The following is a 23,346-nucleotide window of genomic DNA, read 5'->3' as shown; positions in this document are numbered from 1 at the left end:
TGATTAATGGCATTTTAGACACTGTACTTGATGTCACCATCATAAATCAGACTTGGCCTCTAAAAGAAGTAAACGTTCAATTCTTAGGGATTGGAACACTATCTAAAGCTCAACAGAGCATTAGATGGATTGGCCTTATTGGTCCTAAAGGACAGAAAGGAAGGTTAAAGCCATATGTTGCAGATATTGCTCTAAATCTCTGGGGTTGTTATCTACTACAGCAATGGAATATGCAGATAAACATTCCTCCTGTATCAGTTAGGAATTATAGACAAGCTATTGGTGGTAGAAAGGATATAATAAGGCATTACAGTAAACAGATGCCAAATACACAGGCTGTACAGAAACAGGAGGCTAGTGCCAAAACTAGAGAGCAACCAATAGCTCTATCTTTAAAATGGCCAGTAGATGAACCTGTCTGGGTAAGTCAATGGCCTATGATATCTGAGAAGTTAGATGTTTTGGAGAAGTTAGTTCAGGAACAGCTAGATGCTGGACATTAGAGGAATCAACTAGTGCATGGAATTCACCTGTTTTTTTTTTCAAGAAGCCTGGGAAATGGAAAACGGTTACTGATCTTAGAGCCATCAACAAGGTAATTCAGCCTATGGAGTCTCTACAACCTGGGATGCCACTGCCTTCTCTAATACCTAAGAATTGTCCAATTATAGTTATATATTTAAAGATTGCTTCTTCACTATACCATTACAAGAAAACGACAGGGAAAATTTCGCCTTCACAGTACCTACCTAAAATAACTCCCAACTATTATGGATTTCCAGTGGAGGATCTCGCCACAAGGTATGTTATATAGCCCGACTTTGTGTCAATATTTTATGCATGAAACTCTAGATAAAATTAGTAAACATTTTCCACATTCATTAATATATCATTACATGGATGACATATTACTATCTGATTCAAATAAAGGCACTTTGGAAAAGGTGTTTGAAGCAGTTAAGGAAACTTTGCCTCGCTGAAGATTACAAATTGTCACAGAAAATAATACAAAGAGGAGATTCTATTAATTATTTAGATTATAAAATAATCTCTCAGAAAATTAGCCCGCAAAAAGTACAGATCAGAAGAGATCATTACCAGACTCTTAATGATCTTCAAAAACTATTACGGAAATCTCTCAATTACAGACAATTATCGGTGTAGGAGGGCATGACTTGCAACAGCTAAAATGGCTTTAAAAGGAGACAAACACCTAAATATCCCACGAGTACTATCAGCTGTGGCTGAAAAGGAATTAGAATTGGTAGAAAGGATAATATTAGAAGCACATGTGGACTGTGTGGATCTAAAACTGGACTTCATTCTTGTTATTTTACCATCTAGAGAATACCTCTCAGTATTTTAATGCAGAGGGAAGACATCATACTAGAATGGGTATTTCTGCCACATAAACAAAATAAAAACCTGAAAACTTATATAGAAAGACTTTACAGAGTCTCTAAATATAGTCACGGATTCTCAGTATGCAGAAAGATTTGTCTTGCACATTGACCCTGAAGAATTTGTTCCTGATGGCACAGAATTAACTTCATTGTTTTTACAATTACAGGAAACCATCAGAAACAGAACTCATCCTATGTATATAACACACATCAGATCCCAGATGGGTCTTCCTTGTCCTCTGGAACAAGGCAATGATGAAATTGATTGTTTATCAATTTATTGTTTAGCAATTATTAGTGCTTTGGAATCTTCAGAATTTCATAAGAAACACCATGTTAACATTAAAGGTTTAAAAAAGGATTTTTTATCACCTGGCAACAAGCCAAGGAAACAGTAAGAAATAGCCCCACTTGCTTATTCTACAATCAAACTCTGTTACCAGCAGGTTGTAATCCCAAAGGTATTCAAAGAAATGAACTTTGGCAAATGGATGTGTTTCACTTCCCAGAATTTCGCAGTTTGAAATATGTACAACATACCATTTATATGTTCTCAGGCTTCCAATTGGCTACTGCCCTCAGCTCTGGAAAGGCTGATTCTGTTATTACACACCTCTTAGAGGTGATGGATGTTATGGGTATACCTGCACAAATAAAAACTGACAATGCTCCAGCATATGTCTCCAGTAAATTGGAACAATTTTTCAAATATGATAATATAAATCATGCAACTGGTATAGCTTACAATCACACAGGACAAGCAGTGGTTGGAACATCTAACTGAACCTTAAAGAAATGCTTCATAAACGGCCAGCGGGAACAAAGACACCCAAACACAGGTTATATAATTCTTTACTAACGTTGAATTTTCTTAATGCTAATGAAACAGGACAAACTGCTGCAGAAAGACACTGGACTACAGAGAAGACTTCTGAACTTAACCCCCCAGTATATTTTAAGGATGTTATGACCTCAGTTTGGAAACCAGGACATGTGTTACATTGGGGAAGGGGTTTTGCCTTTGTTTCCACAGAAGAAGAAAAGCTTTGGGTTCCATCGAAATTAATCAAGAATTGATCTGAACAGAAGACATCTCTGGAGGAGGAAAGATAACAGCTCATGTACAAAGTCATATTCTACCATGGGTAAAGTGTTCTAATAAATGGAAAGAGACATGTTTTGTTTTTTGTCTTCACAGGTAAACTCAGCAAAAAATACTGGATGTATGGATACCTGAAGAAGAATGAATAACTACCCTGAGCACCATCAAACAAACAATAACTCACTGTGTGGTATCAAAGTCTAAATCTCTCTATATTATTTTTTATAATACCCATTTCCTCTCTGTTTCTTAATATGCTTTAGTCCCCATTCATTTAACTGAAGCTGGCTTTGGAGTTGGATTGGCTCTCCTACTCTAAATTCAAGTGTATTATTTAAATAAAATTCAGAATTTCTGTATTATATCAAAGAGCCATTGATATAAGGCTTAAGAAAATAAAATTAGAGACAGTTATCTGTGGATTTCTTTTCTGAAAAGTCTAGTCTCTTTCATGTTTACCATCTTCCCTATTGTCACATTTTCCAGTATGCATAGATATAAAAGTTACAAAATTTCTTTGTTAACATTGTTTGCGTTTTCCAGAGAACAAGGGATTTCCTGACAGCAATCTTCAACTGCTTCAGAAAGAGAATGGGGCTCCACTTCATCGACCCTACCTTATTCGACTGGGTGCATCTGAACTGGCCTATTAACTCCAGCTGACAAGCACCATCCTGAAACTGGCTTGGAACCACATCACTCGACACAACTCCAGACCAAGGAACTGATACAGTGTACCGTCTACAATCTGGCCAGAGCTTCAGAGGAGAGCTTAAATCAACAAATGCTAGAACTCTAGTCAGGAACGTCAATCAAGCACCTCCTGCCAAACAGAGACTGTCCAATCTACTTAAGATTTTATTACACTAACATTTTTCTTCTCACAGATCCCCATGAGATAGCCATTGTCCCATCTCAGCAGGAGATAGTTTTGAGAATTCCACACCCCTCTCCCTTTTATTGATATTATAGGATAGTTTATACCTGTTAGTGTTAGTTTTCAATTATTTTAGAGTTGGGATTGGAAGGAAGTGTTCAGCCTTGGTGTTTCCTTCAGATAAGTTTAAGTTTAGATGGGATAGATGTTTGAGACATTTTGTTCATTAACACAAGTTAGTTTAGTTTTAAGTGTAAATATCTTTTTTAGACTAAGGGGAATTGTAGGGGGAAACTTAGGATTCTGCCCATTAGCCACGTGAGGTTCTAAAGACACATATGAATGGATGTGGTAATGAAAGGGTAGAACTGCGCTGCTAATAACCATGCCCACTTTGGGCATGACTAGAGACAGGGCAGCAGAACTATGCCTCTAGCCAGACCCACTTTTGGACTTGGCGAGGGGCATCTATGGAGGAAGGAATAAAAGACTGAAAAAGGTGGAAAACTACTGGACTCATCTGGTTTGCTCGTTTTTCTCTTGTGAGTAATTTCTACAATTAACAGTTACCTATACCCTCAACAAGTGTGCCGTTTATCGTTGCAGCATCAAGACCTATTCCTGACAGTATCCGTTCAATCTCAATCCCTCCTATAACCGATGTTACTATAGGTTTAGTTCTTCCAAAGAAGGAGAAATAGAATAGGCAAATGCGGATAGGTGAGGATGTAGAATTAATGGGAGGATCAAATGTAGAATGGGAGGGAAGAGGTAGTTGAGGGAGGTAATGCTGGGAAAGACAACTAAATGAAGCCCCCAGTACCAGAACTGTGTTATATTCAATTGAATTGATAGTCAATATGGAACTATGAGAACCCCCAAACAACCCAGACTATTGCCAAGGATATTTGTTGATCTTCATGAACTAATAGAAGGTCCTATTTTTGAAGACAACACCTACTCAACTCATTGAACACTGAGAAGCCAAGCTTGTGCCTACAAAGAGCCTTCATACACTACAGAATACTGTTCATTGTACTAGAGGGTACTCTGCATGCTCCCAAAGGAAAAAGGAAAACATCAATCTAGCAACAAACCCTTTTGGTCTACAATGATGCCCTGCCTGCAAGATGTGATAGGGCAATTGTGGCAAAATTGTTGGAGTAACCAACCAACATCTGATTGGGTTTAAGGCCCACTCCATGAAACTGAACTCAAACAACAATGCTCAGGTGGCAAATAACCTGAGACTAAATTGAAAAAAGACCTAGATCAAAACCAAATACTACTGTTATGGTAAGTATTGTAGCAATAAAATGAATCCTAATGACATTCTATTATTCCCAAAGATCAGTTCCCTGATCAAACTTAATCAGAGAAACTTAATCCTTAAGTAAATGGGAACAATTGGAAAGACCCACAGCCAGACAATGTACAGAGTCTGGGAGATCTTAAATCACTCAGCCCTAAATGGGATGTCTCCATCAACATACCATATCTGGGCTCAAGGAACAATGCATAAGACAAGGCAAAAAGATAATAAGAGTCAAAGAAGATTGAAGACACCAGGGAGACAAGGCCTTCTAGACACAGCAGAACCGATACACATATGAACACAGAGACTGATGCAATATTTACAAAGCCTCCATAGGTCTATTCCAGACAGGGTCCCAATGCTTAAAGAAGAAGTGAACACAAACTTCCATCCCTAAATCAAAAGCTATGTCCAATTGATAAGCACTCACAAAATAGTCTCACTGGATATAATAACAACCAAAACAAAACAAGCTCAATGGCATTTTGGGGCTTCTTCCTTTCAAAAAAAATTTAATTACAGATCATTTATGTATATATTATTGCATCTGATTTTGTGTTTTTATGTAATTTCTGTGTTCAAACATGTATCTCTATGGGAATATTTGTTTCTTGTAATATTCTTTGACTCTTCTTCCCCTGTTTACCTTATTTGTCCTATTTCATTTTTAATTTGTCTTATTTTATTAAATTTTTCTATATTTATGCTTATTTTCTAATGAAAATAAGAAAGCGTGTATTTGGGTAGGAGGGCAGTAAAGGAGATTCTGAGAGGAATTGGGGGAGGGGAACCATAGGCAGAATATACTATAAAACAAAAATCTTTTTCTAAAACAATTTTTAAAAGAGTAGGCATCTTCTAGATCCATCCATTTGCCTGTGAATTTCAAGATGTCACTGTTTTTATCACTGAGAAGGATTCCCTTGTATAAATGTACCACATTATCTTTAGCCATTCTTCATTTGAGGGGCAACTAGGTTGCTTCCAGGTTCTGTCTATTACAAATAATGCTGATATGAACATAATTGAACAGAACTCCTTGTGGTATGAATGTGTATCCTTTGAGTACATGCCTAAGGGTGGAATTGCTTGGTATTGAGGTAGACTCTTTCCCATTTTCCGGAGAAACCACCAAACTGATTTCCAAAATGGCTGTGAAAGTTTTCATTTCTCCACATCCTCTTCAACACAAGCTCTCACTGGAGTTTTTTTATTTTAGCCATTCTGACAGGTATATCTCAGAGTTGTATTGATTTGTATTTCCCTGATAGTTAAGAATGTTAAGCAGTTCCTTTAGTTCCTTTCCATCATTTGAGATTACTTTGTTGAGAATTCTCGATTTAGATCTGTACCCCATTGAATTATTTGATGTTTCTTTGTCTAGCTTCTTGAATTCTTTCTATATTTTGGAGATCAGCCCTCTGTGAAATGTGGGGTTGGTGAAGATGTTTTTCCATTCTCTTTGCTGATGTTTTGTCTTCTTGACTGTATCCCGAGTGAAGTAACCAAGACACAGAAAGACAAACATGGTTTGTACTCACTCATAAGTGCATATTAAACATAGAGCAAACGGTAACCATCCTACAATCAACAACCCCAGAGAAGCTAAGAAATAAGGAGGAACCTAAGAAAGACATACATGGACCCCAGAGAAGGGGAAAGGGACAAGATCTCCTGAGTAAATTAGGACCATGGAGGGGAGCAGACAGGTAGGATAAAGAGCAGAGGAGAAGGGGGAGGAGAACATGAGTAATCAGGAAGGTCAAGTTTGGGGAATAACATAGAAGTAGAGCAAGGAAAGAGATACCTTAATAGAAAGAAACATTATGGGATAAATGAGAAATCTGGCACTAGGAAAATACCCAGGATTCCACAAGAATGATGCCACCTAAGAATCTATGCAATAGTGGAGAGGCTGCCTCAAATGCCCTTCCCCTATAATGAGATTGATGACTACCTCAAATGCTATCATAGAGCCTTCATCTAGTAGCTGATGGAAGCAGAAGCAGAGATTCACAGCGAAGCACTAAACCAAACTCCTGGAATCCAGTTGTAGAAAGAAGCAAAGGGGTCACGAACATGCTAGGGAAACCCACAGAAATAGCTAATTCCAGACTGACAGCTGGTGAACCTGCATAAGACTGAACTAGAGCCCCTGAATGTGGGTGTCAGTTACAGGGCTTGGTCAGCCTATGTGGTCACTGACAGTGGAACCAGTATTTTTTCCTAATGCATGAATGGGATTTTGGAGCCCATTCCCTATGGAGGGATACTCTCTCAGCCTATATAGAGGGGGAGGGCCTTGGTTCTGCCCCAAATGATGTGATAGACTTTGATGATCTCCCATGGGAGACCTCACCCTCTCTGATGAGTGGATGGGGGATGGGATGGGCAGATAGGGGCAAATGGGAAGGTGGGAAGGAGAGGGAACTGGGCTTGGTATATAAATAAGATTGTGTGTAATTTAAGTAAAAAATTAATAAAAAAGGTAGGCATCTAAATTTTAACAAATATTATAGGAAAATTTTCATTTTCTTTTGGTTAGGCACAATTGTCAGTATGGTTTTATAACAACTTCATTGTATTTAAGTACCTTCCTTTTCACCTGCTTGTGGTAAAAAGTAGTCACAACAGATGGTAAATTTTGTTAAATCTCTTTCATATATTTAAGTGATTAGGTTTTGTTCTTCATTCTATTAACCCAAGGAATTCATATGTTGAGACTGAATCACCTTTCCATCACCAAAATGAATCCCATTTCGTCATGGTGTGTTATAGTTTTATTGTCATAGTGATGCGGTCTAGCTAATATTATGAAGGCTTTTGTATCAATGCATATCAGGGATATTTACTTGTAATATTACTGGTGGTGATTCTTCCCTGATTTGGGCAGAGCGTAATGCTGGTTATGAAAAATGCTAACTACATTCTCCACTCCAGAGCCTTTGAAAGCCATTGTTTCAATCTCTCCATTTTTTGAGTTATACTGTTTTAGATACTCTAGTACACACAGAGGAACCAAAAACGTCCTGAAGAGAAGCTCTACCTGACTCAAATGAAAAACTAGAAGGAATCTGGATGTGTAGAGACTAGTAGATTGATTGACATTTCAGTACTGTGGAGAGATTGGAATTTTTCAGATTTAGAGGGTGTTAACCTTATCTTTGACTAGTTTTAGCCACCTGAATACCCATTCCTTGCCCCTATCCTTTACTGGAGCTTATGCCTTGCGAGAAGAGAAAAAAATCTTTCAGGATCTATTGACTTAGCAAAACACTAGCTTTCACCAGTCCAAATGCTAAAAATGTCATCAGATAGCATTTTATACCTATAGAATACTTCCTCTCCCCATGTCATTGTATGAAGTACTCTGATAAACCCATCAATGCATTTTAAAGTTGCCTTATTTATGATTTTCTCTATTCTTTAAAACTATAAAAATCCTTGTAAAACTACTTCCACATTGTAACATAGAATTTGGGGTAATATAAATTTGTTGGTGGTTCAGTGGTTAAGAACACTAAAGGGCTTTCCAGAGGTCCTGAGTTCAGTTTCCAGCTACCACATGATGGCTCACAACCATTTTTAATGAGATCTGGTGCCCAACATGCACAGTGCTTGCAAAAGTCCAGGCCAGATGAGGTCCCCGCCCAGTAGGAAGTGGACATAAGTCCTCATCCCTAACACAGAAGCTATGTTCAATTGCCAATTCACTTGCAAATAAAAATTAGTTTTATCTAGTAGAGTCTCTCTGGTAATAAAAACCACTCTTAATGGTAGGTCCCATGCCCAACAGTAAAAGACCAATGCAAAAAAATCTCAATGGCCACCTTGAAAGCTCTTTGTCTCATATTTTGTCAGTGTAATTTTTAATACCTTTGTGTATATATTGTGGCTTTTGGTTTTGTGTGTGATCTCATAGTCTCTGCATCTATATGTTTCTTGTGCTTTATCATGGTTCTTTTTCTTCTATTTTTTGTCCTATTCCAATTTATTTCATTTGTTTTATCTTATTTTACTATTATTCTTCAGATATCTGTTCCTAAGAAAAAACAGAAAAGGTTCGGATCTGGACAGGATAGGAGGTAGAGGGGATTTAGAGGAGTTGGGTGAGTATAAAACATAATCAATACATTTTATGAAAAAATATTTTCAATAAAAGAAAAATCAAATAAGAAAATATAGATTAAAGGGATTTGAAAATCTTGGTTAATGTGATGGAGGAATTTCATTCATCTAAGAGTAAAATATCAGTTGGAAATAATATCATTAGAAGAAGAGGAGTAGTAAAGGGAATGGAAGGGGAGGAGAGGGAAGGAAAGGAAAGGAAAGAAAAGGAAAGGAAAGGAGGAAAAAGAAATAGGCTCTGGCCCCAAAGCATTGATCGATTACTTGGACCCATATAGTCCAAGAAAAATACCTGTAATCCACGCTTTTGTTTTCTTAATGTATTTCCTGCACTTTAATACTCCTGCTTAACTCTGCCCAAAGCATGTTCATTTGCTATGCTTATGTGCCCAACTTATGGTAACACTTCACCAAATCCTCTCCCCTTCAGTGCTAAAAGCATCTTAGTGTCAGCTTTTGAAATGTTCTGTTCCAGAACCCCTTAAATTGTACCTGGAAGTATCTAGTCATTGTCCAAGCCTATATTCATTTTCAGTTTCAAACTCAGTTATCTCTCAGCCAGAAAACCTACTGCTTAGATCATTCACAAGTAGGAACAATTATCTTTTAGAATGTTAATTGTCTAGTCAAAAATAAGGATTTTTTACAAGGTCATCTTGCAATATGAAAAGTGAAATACCGACCAACCAGATCACAATTTCACCAACTTTATCTCATAGAAGTACAAAAACAATGTTGTTAATTAGCAGTGGTTAGGCCAACGGAAGAGAGGCTGTTTGTCAAAAAATGCAAAATTCCAATTATATAATAACAAATTTTATGAGTATTTTGGAAAATTCTAAACTGATATTAAGGATCTTGCTACAAAATTAATAACTTAATGAGACAACTTACATGTTACTTTTCTGCATTTCATCAATTCATGACATGTAGTATTACCTGACATAATCTTATATACATTAAACACACATAATTATATCTTTTAATTTGAATTATGTGAATATAAAATTACAAAGGAAAAGTAAGGGCTTCTTTTCTGTCATAACACTGTGGACAAAACATATCCATTCCACACAAAGACAGATAATCTGGAAGATCCTCATACAAGTTAATATTCCCATAGAAGACATCTTGTACCTTTTGGAAAAAAAAGCTGACCATAGAAGGAATAAGTTTATCTCTCCCTGTTAATGCCCACATGAATGCAAAATTAATTGAAAAATGTCTCCTCTGCAATCTTATTTGTTTCCCTCAGGGGAAAAAAAGTGTTGGGACCTAGAAAGAAAATAAAACAATTTATTTAAGAGGAGCTCTGGTAATTAAATGATTTAAATGATAGAAGCCTCAGCCATATCTTTGTCCCTCACCTGTAATTATATTATTCTAGACTCCATAATAATCCATGTGGGCTTCCTTGGAACAGGTTATGGATATAGAAAATATCAGTGATGGATACCTGAAAAATAGTCAAGACAGGGTTTAGAGGTAAGTAGTAGTAGTAGTAGTAGTAGTAGTAGTAGTAGTAGTAGTAGTAGTAGTTGTTGTAAAAGAAAAATGATCTTTGTCTCCACAACACAAGAATTATTTTGTCTCTGAAAGTGAACTCTGTATTTTGAAGTAAAGTTAGTATTCACAAATTAGGTTGTATCTCTGCTCTTATTCTATCTCTTTCTTTCACTCTTTGGAATCTAGAGACTCATATACAGAAGAGTAATTATTGCCCAGAAGTTGAATAACACTAATGGTTCTGTGTGCATATGTGTACGTACATGGGTGAGTGAGTGGATGGGTAGGTGGGTATATGCACTTTTTGCTTGTTTGGGGTTTACTGTTTGTTTGCTTGTTTTGGTCTTATTGATTTTCTTTCTTCAATTTCTCTATCTTGATTTGGGGTTTTGGAGTTTTGTTGGTTCGGGAGAGATTTTGAGAGAGAGAGAAAGAGAATAAATATGAAGTTGAATTAATAAGGAAGTGGGGAGAATCTTGGAGGTGGTGTAGAAGAAGAGTATGATAAATATATAGCACATAGGTGTAGGAGTGAATCCCACAAAGCTATCCACCCATGAGGGCAGGGACGTGTAAACTGACACAGGTAGATATAAAAGGAAGTGAAAGAAAAGGAACCCCCCTTTTTCTCCTAGAAATGTGTGTGTGCCATGTGTGTATAAAGCAACAATTAATGAAAAAGAGGAGAGTTATATAGGATGGATTCAATGAATGAAAGTGGTGGAGTAAATGATATGTTATAATTTAAAATGATAAAGTAAATAATTTAAACATAAGATTTCTACCATTATATCCTCTTTAAAGGAGAAATTCCTACAATCTCTAGCTTATTTTCAATTTTTCTTTCAATTGTGCTCTTTCCAGACATTCTGCATTTAATTATTTACTTATTAACAATTCATCAACAATCTTTTATGCACCAGGTATTGTAAATTTTATCATACTTTATTTTTATGTTCTGTTATCTAAGTTTTTTACTGAATTACAATGCCATTTGTTAGTTTTAGTTGTCGTTGATGTTTCACTTTTGTATCCTTACTAACATTTACTTATAGCTAATCATTTATAAGGTGCAACATTCAGTGATGCTCCCTTTGTCTTATAAATTATCCGATCCCTTTATTTTAAAGTTATCTTTTAAGTGTTCAGAAAAAAATATGATTGAAATTGGAGGAGACTAAATTAACATGTTAATGCATTTACCACAGATACGCTAACACGTTACTATCTTGTAGACTGCTGTTTCAAACAATTATTACTTATTGGATTAGGAAGTTGGTCTTATTTGTTTTGTTTGTTGACATACTCACCTTTAGCATCTAACACCAAAACTTGCTGCTAACTTTTTTAGCCACATTTTCTCTTCAAATTGTAGTTACAGCATATTGCTATGGAAAAATGTTGACTAAAACTAACACCCTTATTTCAATTGGAATTATACTTTTAAAATTGCTACTAACTTTTTACCATGTTACTATTTTAAATATTGACATGAATGTAGTTTATACTACTCAGTTTGTATCTGTATTGAGGGATAGATATCATGAGGTTGAATTCTAGTTTTTGTTATATAATTGGCATCGTTTACAGATCTTTATTACAATTTCAAAACTTGTGTTTGTTCAGCACTTACAACATTTCAGGCCATTTAAATCTTTGGAAAGGTAAATTATGAGATAAAGCTGTTACAAACTCGGACCAGCAGGTGAACTTGAATTTACCAATGTGATGGTGGCATTAAGGAAAAATAAGTAGATATCATTGCTTCATGCACTGTGTCCTTCTTGACTCTCACATCTGCATTTCATCAGTCACTTCTTGAAATTCCCACTTAAATCATAATCTGACAAAACAAATGTCCATTCCCCTTTGCTTGGATTGCTTCTTCAATCCTTACATATCTAGATTAAGTTACTCATCATTCTTCTCTCTGCTGAAACATTTCTATTTAAGACAAGTTTTTCTAACCCATTTTTATGCAATGACTTAGTATTAAACATACAGTGTGACTTAACCAAGCTTCAATAGATATTAATAATAAAGAGTTGTATCATTAAAATATGTTAATTTTCAATAATTGTATTCTTGGTTTATTAGGTCAAACACATTTTGCCCACTGACTGCATTGATTTAAGAAATTGCTCCTCATGAGCATGACCATATGAGCATTATTTTTTCTTTTTTTCTTTTATAGTTGATTAAATTTGTTCATTTGCTTTACATCCCAACCACAGTTTCCTGTCCATCCCCTCCTCCAACTTTCCCTCTGCCCCCACCAGACCACTCCTCCTCTCTGTTCAGAAAGGGGCAGGCCTCCCATGGCATATCAATTTAAGAAAAGAGTAAGCTCCTTCCCTCATATTAAGGGATGGTAATTCAACCAAGTGTGAGGAATAGGTTCCCAAAAGCCTGGCAATACATCAGAGACAGGCTCCACCCCCACCTCTAGTTGTCCCGCATGTAGACCAAGCTATAAAACTGTCATACTTTTATAGAGGACCAAGGTCATTCCCATGTGGTCTCCTTCAATGTGATCCCAATGTCTGTGAGCTCTTATAAGCCCAGGTTACTTGTCTTTGTGGGTTCCCTGGTAATTACTTTGAGTCCTCTGGCTCACACAATTATTCCTCCCTTTTTTCAATTCAGCCAATATATTTTTTACATATCTTGCAAGAATAAACATTGCATTCTCTGACTAAAGGAATATGGGATCACTGATCAGAAATGTTGCATCCATTAAAAATAATGTTTGCATTTATAATCATCAGAATCCTGATGGATTCTCAAGTTTAACAGATATTGCTAAATAGCCCTGCAATAAAGAAATATTGCATGCTCAGAAGAAAAGTTAACATTTTGAAATGCCAACTGCATACGACAGGAACCACAGTAGAATAAATGAATTGTAATCTCATCTAATTTCTTCTTTTAATTTTATCATGTAGTAAATGTAAAAATGTAAAATTATTTATAACTAAGCAAATTAAGTAACATAAATGGTAACATGGTGAACTAAAATATTGTTCCTAGATATTTGAGTTGAGAATTCAATTTCTAAACCAAACACCATTCTAAATTCTGGAAGAGTTTCACATACAAAATGCTTATTATAAAAGATAATAATAATAGCAACAAAATTTATTTATTGATATTCTTAGTGTAGAAAGCCAATTTAAAGCCCAGAATAAATTTGATAGTACTAATGCTTATAGAGAGAATAATGCTTGTTAGTTATTAAAATACCGATAATTATAAAGTCATAAAATAAACATAGATTGGGTTAAAATTCATATTTTATTTATTACAAAACTTTAGAAAAAAGGAAATGTTATGGTTGTAAAGGAATATATGTCTTATAGTCATTCTATAGTTAATACATATAGATGAATTAAGAGGGAATTTACATACTTGAGTGGCCATAAAATCAAAGAATTTTCTGCTAAATAAACTAAAATGCTTGAAACATTATAAACATTTGAACTGAAATGAGATTATTCTTGACTAAAGATATCACAGGGATGGGAAGGATCCTGAAAGGGCAAGAACAACCATCCAAAGATGAGAGTGTAAACTCATATGGGACTGATGATGTTTTCTGAATATTTGTTTGTTTGTCAACGAGAAAACCCTCTGGAATGGGAAAAGGAAATCACACAGAAGTATGACAATTCCTCCTACTGGGTCTTTCAGATGATCCTAAATTGCAGCCCCTCCTCTTTGGCATGTTCTTATTGATGTATCTGGTCACAGTGCTTGGGAACCTGCTCATCATCCTGGCTGCCAGCTCTGACTCACACCTCCATAACCCCATGTACTTCTTCCTCTCCAACCTGCCTTTTGTGGACATCTGTTTTACCTCCACCACTGTCCCAAAGATGCTGGTGAACATCCAGGCAATGAAAAAAAAATCACCTACATAGAGTGCCTCACTCAAGTATATTTTTTATGGTTTTTGCAAGAATGGATAATTTCTTACTAACTGTCATGGATTTGACCGCTTTGTGGCCATATGTCACCCCTTTAACTACACAGTCATCATGAACCCTCACTTCTGTGGCCTTCTTGTTCTAATGTGCTGGATTATAATCTTATTAGTTTCCCTGCTTCATAGACTCTTGATGAAGTAACTGACCTTCACTATGGGCATGAAAATCCCACATTTCTTCTGTGAATTAGCTCAGGTTATCAGGGTAGCAAGTTATTATGTTCTCATCAATAATATCCTAGTGTATGGGCTACTGCCTTATTTTGTGTTTCCTGTCACTGGCATCCTCTTCTCTTACTCTCAGATTATCTCCTCCTTATTGAAGATTTCTTCTGCAGTAAGCAAGTATAAAGCCTTTTCCATCTCTGTGTTGTCTACTTGTTTTCTGGAACAGCACTGGTGGTTTACCTCAGTTCTGCAGTTACGAATTCTTCTCAAGGAAGCACTATAGCCTCAGTAATATACACTGTAGTCACCTCCATGCTCAACCCCTTCATCTGCAGCCTGAGGAACAAATATCTGATTGGGGCTCTGGTAAGACTCCTTAGAGCAGGTTCTTGATGGGTCAATGACCAGAGAACATTATTGCTCCTCAAACTGTGTATGATGGCTTCAACTATTCTGTTCCAAACAAGCTCATATATTTGAACACTTGGTCCCTAGTTTGTAGAACTATTTGGAAATTATTAGGAACAGGGATGTGACCATGGTTGGCCTTTGGTTTCAAAAGCCTCTAATAATTCCCAGCACCTCTACCACCTACTTACTGATCAGATGCGAGTTCTTAACTATTCACACCAGCATACCTTTTGCTGTGCCATAATAAGCTCTAAACCTCTGAAACTATAAGCCTCAAAATAAACATTTTCCCCTATAAGTTGCTTTGGATACCAGGGAATGGGCTATTGCTGTGATAGGTTGCACCTTGCTGTTTTCTGAAGAAATATTAGAAACATTCACTGTGGAATGGAAAAGTGATTAACTACTGAAAGGGGGCTTACTTGGTCATTCAAGTAGGATACAGTAGTTCTGACAGCAAAAGGTTTCAGAAAGGAACAATATTAGCAGTTGGGTAATAATTGTTGATACAAATTTAAGGTCTATTTTGCTATATGTGTATTTCTCCTCTTGCTTAGCTATTGTGTTTATACAGCTCTTTTAAAATGTTATATATATTTAAATAAGATGATAGTCACCAGAAGTACAAATCGATAGACATGGATCTATCCACATTCTTCTACATGCCAGCATCCAGTTATGCAAGCACCTTTTGTTGAAGATGGTTTGTATTTTCCATCTTATAAGTTTATCTTCTTTGTCAAAAATCATGTAGTCATAGGTGTGTGGATTAATATCAGGGTTTTCAAATGGACTCCATTGGTCCAACTGTCTATTTTTGTACCAATACCGAGTTTTTTCATTACTATAGCTCTATAGTAGAACTTGAAGTCAGGGATGGCGATACTGCCAGATATACCTTTATTTTACAGGGTTGTTTTGGCTATTCTGGGTTTTTTTTTGTTTTCCATATAAAGAAGAGTATTGTCCTTTCAAAGTCTGTGAAGAATTGTGCTGGGATTTTGATGGGAATTGCATTGAATCTCTAAATTGCTTTCAATAAGATTGCCAGTTTTACTATTTTGATCCTGCCTATACAAAAGCATGGGAGATCTTTCCATTTTCTGGTATATGCTTTTATTTCTTTCTTTAGGGAATCAGAGTTCTTGATATCCAGATCTTTCACCTGCTTGGTTAGAGTTATCTGAAGATATTTTAGGCTGTTTGTGGCTATTGCAAAGGGTTTATTTTATTTTCCTTTTTTACTTTAATAAGAAACAAGTTTGTTTTACATGTCAATCCCAGTTCTCTCTCCCTCCTCTCTTCTTCTACCCCCACCAATCCCATATCCCATCCCATTTCTGCTCCTCAGGGAGGGTGAGACCTTCCACAGGAGATCTTCAAAGTATGTCATATAATTTGCACCAGGGCCTTGGCCCTCCCCATTTGTTTAGCCTCAGAGAGTATCCCTCTATGTGGAGTGAGCCACAAAGCCCATTCGTATAACAGTGATAAATACTGATCCACTGCAGGAAGCCACAAAGAATTCCCAAACCTCCAAAATGACAACCACAATCAGGGGTCTGGGTGGGTCTTATGCTGGTTTCTAACTATCAGTCTGGGATCCATGAGATTTCCCTTGTTAAGGTCAGATATTTCTGGAGGTTTCTCCAGTCTGTTCATAACTTCCTTTACTCATAACTTCTCTCTCTCTGCAACTGGATTCCAGGAGTTCAGTTCAGTGTTTTGCTGTGGATTTCTGCTTCAGCTTCCATCACCTACTGGATGAAGGCTATAGAATGACACATAAGGTAGTCATCTGTAGGAGTGAACCCCACAAAGCTATCCGCCCAACAGGGTGGGGACAAGGTAGAGATAAAAGGAAGTGAAAGGAAAAGGGGCTTCCCTTTTCTCCTGGAAGCCAGCCACGCTTCTAACTCCTTGTCTGTGCGACTCTCTCTCTCTCTCTCTGGTAAATAAATATATTGTTTTCCCTATATAGCATCGAATATCATTATATCTGGTGCAGAAGTGGTTTGGAATTACAGCCCATGCCTTGGTGGCGGGTAACCACTTGTGTCGGCATCCCGAGATGAGTGCTAATCGCCATTCCAGCCGCCTGGCTGAGGCTACATTGCACGCGCTCGCTCCTGCCACTGCATTGTGCGCGCTGGCTTCTATATCTCCCGAATTCCATTTCTCACGTCTTCTGCTGCCTGCTCCGGATCCCAGAGTGGGACGCTGCAAAAGACTCCACACCAAGAAGCCGGCTGTGTTCCCCGCCTCTGCCGCTAAGGCTGCAAAGAGGACCTCATTCCTTGCCACGCACCCTGGCCATCGGCTGCCCCCCCCCACCCGCCCCGCCCGATTCCCTTGCCTGATTAGTTCTGCCTTGCACCGTCTTAGCAGCTACCAGAGCCACTGCGAGCTCCGCTGCTGTGCGGCAAATCTGCCTTCCCAAATCTGTCCTTAAGTTTTCACAGGTTCCTTGGGGAGACTCCGATTTCCCGTGGAGAGGCAGTGTTTGACAGTATGCCTGTGCCATCTGTTGACCAAGCATGGTAACTACAGGTATTTTAATTTGTGACAATAAAGGAGGTGATTTTTTTTCCAATTTAGGAATCACAAATTGATGGTAAGAACATCTAATTATAACATTGCAGGTAATTTAACACTGCAGGATTTTAGAGATTTTGTTACCAATGTGATGGATTATGCAGTAAAAGACAATTATGATATTTTTCATACGTATATGTGTACCATGCTTGTGATTAGTGTATTAATACATGTAATCACATGGAAGAAACATGAGCTTATGATTCAGAATTAGAGTCAAAAGTTCAGGAAAAACATGATTTAGTTACCAAAACAGATAATTTGGAATTTGATCACAACAATCTTCGAGGCACAGTTAATTCAATGTCTACTGCATTTATGGCTAAAACTGAGTCTAAACAGCAGGAAATTTCCAAATTAGCAGAGTCAATTCAAAAATTTTGAATCAAAAATTCAGGAACAAGAGTCAAAAATTCAGGGACAAGTGGATTTGGTTACATTTAATTCAATGTCTACTGCATTTACGGTTAAGACTGACTCAAACCAGGTGGAAATTTCCAAATTAGCAGAGTAAATTCAAAAATTAGAGTCAAAAATTCAGGAACAAGTGGTTTTGGTTACATTTAATTCAATGTCTACTGCATTTATGGTTAAGGCTGTGTCTAATCAGGTGAACTTTCCAAATTATCAGAGTCAATTCAAAAGTTAGAGTAAAAAATTCAGGAACAAGGGGATTTGGTTAAATTTGACCAGGACAACCTTCGAGACACATTCAATTCGATGTCCACTATATTTATGGCTAAGATGGAATCTAGCCAAGAGGAATTTTCAAAATTAGCAGGGTCAGAAGCAGGATGCTAGTGTCAAACAAACAGAGCAACCAAAAGCTCTACCCTTAAAATGGCTGACAGATAAACCCGTCTGGGTGGGTCAATGGCCTATGACATCTGAGAAGTTAGAGGCTTTGAGAAGTTACTTCAGGAACAGCTAGATGGTGGACATATTGAGGATTCCACTAGTGCATGGAATTCACCTGTTTTTGTTGTTAAGAAAAAGTCTGGTAAGTGGAGAATGGTTACTGATCTTAGAGCTATCAACAAGGTAATTCAGCCTATGGGGTCTCTACAACCTGGGATGTCATTACCTTCTCTAATTCCTAAGGATTGGCCAATCATAGTTATAGACTTAAAAGATTACTTCTTCACCATACCGTTACAAGAAAACGACAGAGAAGAGTTCACCTTCATGGTACCTACCTATAATAATTCCCGTTCAGTACAGAGATTCCAGTGGAAGGTATGCTAAACAGCCCAACTTTGTGTCAATATTTTGTGAATAAACCTCTAGAAATAATTCATAAAAAAATTCCACATTTGTTAATAAACTATTATATGGATGACATATTATTGTCTGATTCAAATAAGGATACTTTGAAAAAGATGTTAGAAGCAGTAAAACAAACTTTGCCTCGCTGGGGATTACAAATTGCTCCAGAAAAAATAAAAAGAGGAGATTCTATTAACTATTTAGTTTATAAAATAGATGCTCAGAAAATTAGACCACAGAAAGTACAGATCAGAAGAGATTGTTACTGGATTCTTAATGATCTTCAAAAACTATTAGGAGAAATCTCTCAATTACAGACAATTATCGGTGTAGAAGGGCATGATTTAAAACACCTGAAAATGGCTTTAAAAGGAGATAAAGACCTAAACAGCCCACGAGTACTATCAGCTGAGGCTGAAAAAGAATTAGAATGGGTAGAAAAGAGAATATTAGAAGCACAGGTGGACCGTGTGGATCCAAATCTGGACTTTATTCTGGTTATTTTACCATCTAGAGAATACCCCTCAGGAATATTAATGCAGAGGGAAGACATCATATGAGAATGGGTATTTCTGCCACATAAACAAAATAAAAAATTGAAAACATATATAGAAAAGATCTATGATTTGATATTAAAAGGTAAGTTAAGGCTTCGTCAACTGACTGGGGAAGACCCAGCTGAAATTATTGTACCTTTAACGAATGAGGAAATTTCCTCCTTATGGAAGGATAATGAGTATTGGCAAATAGCTTGCAGTGACTTTTTGGGAACTATTAGTAATAACTATCCCAAAACAGAGAGAATCAAATTCATAAAGAAAACAATTTGGATTCTTCCATGTATCGTGAGGCAAACACCTATTTCTGGAGTTCTTACCTTCTACACGGATGCAAACAAATCAGGTAATGCAGGGTGTAAATCAGGAAATATAAGTAAAGTAGTTCAAAGAACTTACAACTCTGTACAAAAGGCAGAATTGTATGCCATTCTCATGGCACTTAAAGACTTTACAGAGCCTCTCAATATAGTCACGGATTCTCAGTATGCAGAAAGAGTTGTCTTGCACATTGAGACTGCAGAATTTGTTCCTGATAGTACAGAATTAAACTCATTATTTTTACACTTACAGGAATCCATCAGAAACATGACTCATTCTGTATATATAACACACATCAGATCCCATACAGGTCTGCCAGGTCCTCTGGCACAAGGCAATGATGAAATTTATCGTTTGTTAGTAGGTATGTGTTGGAAGCTTCAGAATTTCATAAGAAACACCATGTTAACAGCAAAGGCTTAATGAAGGATTTTTCTATCACCTGGCAACAAGCCGAAGAAATAGTAAAAAATTGCCCCAGTTGCTCATTCTACCATCAAACTCCATTGCCAGCAGGTTGTAATCCTAAAGGTATTCACAGAAATGAACTTCTGCAAATGGATGTATTTCACTTCCCAGAATTTGGCAGTTTAAAATATGTACACCATACCATAGATACATTCTCAGGATTCCAATGGGCTACTGCGCTCAGCTCTGAGAAAGCTGACTCCGTTATCACACACCTCTTAGAGGTGATGGCTGTTATGGGTATACCTAAAACAATGAAAACTGACAATGTTCCAGCATGTCTCCAGTAAATTGGAACAATTTTTCAAATACTATAGTATAAAACATGTAACTGGTATACCTTACAATCCCACAGGACAAGCAGTGATTGAACGATCTAACCGTACCTTAAAAGAGATGCTTCATAAACAGCCAGGGAGAACAAAGACCCCTAAACACAGGTTACATAATGCTTTACTAATGTTGAATTTTCTTAATGCTGTTGAAAAAGGACAAACTGCAGCAGAAAGACACTGGAACACAGAGAAGACTTCTAAACTGAACCAGCTGGTGTATTTTAAGGATGTTATGACCTCAGTCTGGAAACCAGGATATGTGTTATGTTCGGGAAGTGGTTATGCTTTTGTTTCAACAGGAGAAGAAAAACTTTGGGTCCCATCTAAATTAATTATGATTCGATCAAAACAAAAAACTTCTCATGTGGAGGAAGGATGACAGCTCATCTACAAGGTCTGCTATGTATAAGGAGACCTTATTAAAAGAAAGAGAAGTATTCTGTTTGTGTCTTTACAGGAAAATTCGTTCTGAACAGCGAAAAGTACTAGGTATATGGATACCTAAAGAAGAAAGGATAGCTACCCAGAGGACCACCAAACATGCAATAATACAACGTGTTATCAATGTCTAAATCTCTCTATTTTGTTATTATAATTTCTATTTCTTCCAATTCTTAATATGCCTGAGTCCCAATTCATCTAATTAATGCTGGCTTTGGAGTTGGATTGGCTCTCCTGCTTTAAACCCAAGCATATTGTTAAAATGCAATTCAGACTTTCTGTATTATATCAAAGAGCCATTGATATAAGACAGAAACAACAACAACAAAAAAAATGGGGACTGTCATCTGTGTATATTTAATTCTTTTCTGAAACTTTAATCTCCCTCATGTGTATTATCTGCCTTAGGGTCGCCTTTCCCAGTTTTCATACACATAAATGATAAGGATTTCTATGCTAACATTAATATTTCAGTTTTCCAGAGACAAAGGGATTTCTTGACAGCGATCTTCAACTGCTTAAGAAAGAGAATGTGGATTCACTTCCCCGACTCCGCCTGATTCGACTGGATACATCTAAACTGCCCCACATCATCGACCCACCTGACAGGCACCATCCTGAAACCATCTTGGATCTACATCACTTGACACATTGTCAGGCCAAGGAACTGATACAGTGCATCTTCTGCAATCTGATCAGAGCTTCAGACAAGAGCTTCAATCAAAATCAGAAATCTAATCCCGAACTTCAGTCAAGCCTCTCCTGCAAAACAGAGACTAACTGACCTACTTAAGACTCTTGTTACACTAACAATTTCTTCCCACAGGTTCCCATGATTGTCATTGTCCCACTTCAGCAGGAAGTAAATTTGAGAATTCCATGTCCATTCTCCCTACTATTGACATTAGAGGATAGTTTACACCTGTTAGTGCTAATTTGCAATTATTTTATGGTTGAGATTGGAAGGAGGTGTTCAGACTTAGGCATCCCTTTCAGATAAGTTTAGAATTAAGGTGGAATGGATATGTTTAGTTTAGGATAAGTAGATCATAACTTAATCATCACCCTCTATGTATATATGTTGTATATGTTTGAGTTTGGATCAAATTTAAATCTTCTATTTAGACTAAAAGGTTAATTGTAGGGTTGAACCCCACAAAGCTACCTGCCCAACAGGGTGGGGACAAAGTAGAGATAAAAGGAAGTGAAAGGAAATGGGGCTTCCCTTTTCTCCTGGAAGCCAGCCACGCTTCTAACTCCTGGTCTGTGCGACTCGCTCTCTCTGGTAAATAAATAAATTGTTTTCCCTATATAGCATCTAATATCGTTATTGTCATCAATCTCAATATCAGGAAAGGGCATTTCAGGTAGCCTCTCCACTATTGCTTAGATTGTTAGTTGGGGTCCTCATTGTAGATCTGTGGATATTTCCCTAGCACCAGATTTCAATTTGAACATATAATGGCTCTCTCTATTATGGTATCACTTTTTTGCTTTCCTCTATTCTTCCCCTGACTCAATCTTCCTGCTCCTTCATGTCCTCCAGTACCATCTCTTTTCCCCTTCTCTTTCTCCTAACTCCCTCTCCCCTCCTCCAGACTCCCAAGTTGCTCAGGGGCTCTTTTCCCATTTTCCTTCTCTGGGGGATCATTTTTGTAACTCTTAGTGTCCTCATTGATTCCTAGATTTTCTGGCAGTGTGGATTGCAGACTGTTAATCCTTTACTCTATGTCTAAAATCCATACATGGGTGAGTGTCTACCAATTTTGTCTTATTGTGACTTGGTTGCCTCACTCAGGATGGTTTATTTCCAGTTCCATTCCTTTGGCTGAGAATTTCAGGATTACATTTTTTCCACTGAGTAGTATGCCATTATGTAAATGTTCCACATTTCCTCTGTCCATTCTTCAGTTGAGAGGCATCTAGGTGTTTTCCATTTTCTGGCTATTACAAATAATGATTCTATGAAAATAGTTGAATAGATGTCCTTATTGCATGAATGGACATCTTTTGAGTATATTCCTAAGAATGGAAATGCTAGACCTTGTGTTAGAATGACTCCCTTTTTCCTGAGGAACCACCATACTGATTACCAAAGTGGCTGTAGGAGTTTGCACTGCAATCAGCAATGGAGGAGAGTTCGATTTCTCCACATCCTCTCAAGCATAAACTGTCATTGGTGTTTTTATTTTAGCCATTCTGACAGGTGTAAGAAGGTATCTCAGAGTTCATTTGACTTGTATTTCCTGATGGCAAAGGATGTTGAGCACTATCAGCCATTTTAGACTCCTCTTTTGAGAATTCTCAATTTAGTTCAGTACCACACTTTTTTATTCGTTTATCTGGTGTTTTGGTGATTAGCTTCATGAGTTCTTTGTAAATTTCAGGAATCAGCCCTCTCTCAGATGTGGAGTTGGTGAAGATGTTTTCCCATTCTATGAGCTGCTGTTTTGTCTTGTTAACATTGT

The 23,346-nt window shown here is 37.1% G+C and overlaps 1 pseudogene; it reads left to right on the top strand.

The window, feature by feature from the left end:
* Positions 1-14,005: 14,005 nt before the first annotated feature.
* Positions 14,006-14,877, top strand: LOC106021701 (annotated as a pseudogene).
* Positions 14,878-23,346: the final 8,469 nt, after the last annotated feature.

This window comes from Mesocricetus auratus, unplaced genomic scaffold (genome assembly GCF_017639785.1).
Source record: "Mesocricetus auratus isolate SY011 unplaced genomic scaffold, BCM_Maur_2.0 Super-Scaffold_100040, whole genome shotgun sequence".
In the NCBI taxonomy this organism is placed as follows: Eukaryota; Metazoa; Chordata; class Mammalia; order Rodentia; family Cricetidae; genus Mesocricetus; species Mesocricetus auratus.
The sequence above is the reverse complement of the archived record's forward strand: the minus strand, read 5'-3'. Positions and strand labels throughout refer to the sequence as shown.